This window comes from Penaeus japonicus, unplaced genomic scaffold (genome assembly GCF_977035675.1).
Source record: "Penaeus japonicus unplaced genomic scaffold, GWHDUDI00000001_assembly GWHDUDI00000029, whole genome shotgun sequence".
NCBI lineage: Eukaryota > Metazoa > Arthropoda > Malacostraca > Decapoda > Penaeidae > Penaeus > Penaeus japonicus.
This window is the reverse complement of record NW_028234431.1, coordinates 11,288,100-11,291,602: the sequence shown is the minus strand read 5'-3', so window position 1 is coordinate 11,291,602 and position 3,503 is coordinate 11,288,100.

Genomic DNA, 3,503 nt, shown 5'->3' with positions numbered 1-3,503 from the left:
TAATCTTGTTAATTTTTCCTGCACCTTTTTTTCTTTCATTTTTATATACATTTGCAACCTTAGGTCAATGTTGCTTGTCCTTGTATTGCCTTGCGCTGACCCTACCCCCCCCCCCCCAAGTGTTCAAAAGAGGAAAAAGTGTGTAGTTATGTTTTCATATTACTACGTTTATGCTTCATATATTTTAGTTTGTTTATAAGAAATGCAAATACATTCATTCTGTGTATACGTTTAAATGTATTTCTGTATCGCACTTGTGTATTTAATACTACGTCGCGTGGATATGCTCAATGCCTGCGTGCATTCTGCATTCTGTATTAGCAAGGATGCAAATGTCAACAGATACATATTTATGATATTTTATCAGCCTCGTGTAACTTGGCGTGAAGATACAAATATACTTTCCTCTTTGACTCTCTCTCCACCCACCTCTCCACCTCCCCCTCTCTCCTTCTTCTTTTCCCTCCCTTTGCCCCCTCCCCCTCTCTCTTCTCCTTTTCCCTCCCTTTGCCCCCTCCCCCTCTCTCTTCTCCTTTTCCCTCACTTTGCCCCATCCCCCTCTCTGTCCTTCCTTTTCCCTCCCTTTGCCCCCTCCCCCTCCCCTTCTCTCCTTCCCATCTGCCCTCTCCCTTTCCCGACCCCCCCCCTCCCTCATCCTCCCCATCACCCACCTTTCTCAGGTACTGTGTTGCAAGGACCCAAAAGCCGTTATAGGAAAGAAAACAGACAAACATATGAATGGACAAGCTGTAAATAAAGAGATGCCTTTAAATTGATCTTTAAACACACACACACACGGACAAACAACATAAGAATGATGATAGGATCGTCAAAAGCAATAGCATAGTGGATGATGATAATGAGAATGATGATAATAATAATAACAACAATAATGATGATAATAATGACGATGATAACAATGTTAATGATAACACCAGTAGTTATAATAATGATAATAATAATGATAATAATAATAATGGTAATGCTTATAATAATGATAATAATAATGATAATGATTATGATAATGATAAAACAATACTACTGATATTAATGATAACAATAATAATGATAATGGTATTTACAATAAAGATCAGTTTTGTGCACTGGATCGCACGTCGCGACCTTCCAAAAGAGGAAATTCTTCACGTGCTTAGCGGAGGAGCTGGCGGTGGTAGGGGGAGGGGGAGGGGGAGGGGGAGGGCAGGGAGGAGTGGCGAGAGAGAGAGAGAGAGAGAGAGAGAGAGAGAGAGAAGGGGGCGTGGGACGGGGAGGAGAAGAAGGGAGGAGGAGGAGGAGGATAAGGAGAGGAAGGATGAGGAGAAAAGGGGAGGAACAGGGAGGATAAGACTGAGGAGAGAGTGAGAGAGGGCGGAGGAAGAGAAGGGGAAGGAGGGAGGGAGTAGGCGGAGGAAGAGGAGGGGAGGGGGAGGAAAGGGAGAGGGCGGCGGTGGAGGAGGAGGGAGAGGAAAGGGAGAGGGTGGCGGCGGGGGGGAGGAGGAGGGAGAGGGTGGCGGCGGGGGGGAGGAGGAGGGAGAGGAAAGGGAGGGTGGGGAGGTGGGTGTGGGGTGGAGGAGGGAGAGGAAAGGGAGGGTGGGGAGGTGGGTGTGGGGTGGAGGAGGGAGAGGAGGGAGAGGAAAGGGAGGGTGGGGGAGGTGGGTGTGGGGTGGAGAGCATGTACGAGTGACGTGGCATTCATTTGTACCAACTGTTCTAGCATTGGCTCTCCTGGTGTCTGAGTGTGTTGGAGAAGCCGTCAGAAGGAATTTATTTATTTAGGTATTTATCTATTTGCTTAAAATTCCTCGTGATTATCTTCAAGTGATGTCATTGAAACCGTTGATTAAACTTGAATTACTCTCAACATTCCACAGTGAAAGATCGCACTCAAGTTTTCCCAAAGAGAAAACAAAACAAATAATTTTAATAATAAAACAAACAAATGTGATAAACTTTATAACAAAAACAATAAAAAATTTGATAACAATAAACAATGACACAATAATAATTTACTCAATCACATATCAAAACAGTCATAAACTTAACAACAAACTAACAATAACAAAAAAACAAATCAGAATACATATATCACACCCCCAATATAAAAAAAATACATATAACCCCCCCCACAAAAAAAATAAAGGACCTTAAAGCCGAAAATAAAAGGAGAGGAAGTAAATTATTCCACCGCATATTGTAGCGAATATTATACACCTATGCTAGTGTGGCAACTTGGGTTATATCCCAGGCCTCATGGTAATCTCCCCAAACCTGGTTATAATCCCCTCAGGAATCTGTAATTTTTTTCTGATCTTTTCCTTACTCATTTGACTCGTGGCAGAATGAGTACGAGTGAGTGAGCGTCTGCTGAAGTGTGGACTGGTAGTAGTAGGGTAATGAATAACTTGTGAAATTAGTCGCGAAGGATTAGGATGGTATGGATTATGGTTGTGTTTTGCGTGTAATGAATATTAAGTCGATTTTGCTTATTTGTTTGTTTTAGGTTTAATCATAACAACAATGCTAAGGTGCGTAGTTACATTATTGAAATCCGTTTTGGAAATCTTACCAAAAAAAAAAAAAAAAAGAGAAGAAAAAATAAACAACGAAAATTCAAAAAAAAAAAAAAAAAAAGCTCAAACAAAAAAAAACATAAAAGAAAGGGAAAAAAAATACTCTTAAAAGTGTACCAGATTATCAATTTTAACCAAAATTTATCCCTTGCCATATTGTAGTTGAACAAAATGAATAAGTGATATGTGCAAAAAAAGGCCCACCCTTTCACCACTTATACTCTCGGATACGGGAGCTCGTTAAGTTTACATAGTACTTTGGATGGAATGGCAGAATTTTATATAGTATGGGATGGGAGGGAGAGGAGAGAGAGAGAGAGAGAGAGAGAGAGAGAGAGAGAGAGAGAGAGAGAGAGAGAGAGAGAGAGAGAATGAGCGAGTGGAGTGAGAGAGTAGAGAAGAGAGCGGGAGAGAGGGAGAGAGAAGATGTGAGGGGGCGAGTGAGTATACAGGGAGGGTGGGGGGGTCGTGGGGGGGGTGGTGGAGGGGGGAGGGGTGGAGAGGGAGGGTGGGGAGGTGGGGGTGGGGTGGGTGGGGATGGAGAGTGATGTGGTGTTATGTGTACCAACTGTTCTAGGCATTGGCTCTCCTGGGGCCCCGCTGTTGAGTGTGATGGAGAAAGAAGCCGCAGAGGTTTTTATATTTATTTAGGTATTTATCTATTTGCTTAAAATTCCTCGTGATTATCTTCAAGTGATGTCATTGAAACCGTTGATTAAACTTGAATTACTCTCAACATTCCACAGTGAAAGATCGCACTCAAGTTTTCCCAAAGAGAAAACAAAACAAATAATTTTAATAATAATAATAACAATAATGATAACGATAATAACAACAACAATAATGATAATAATGATAACAATAACAATCACAGCAACCACAATACTCATAATATCAAAAATAGTAATAACACTTATCACAATAAATAACAAT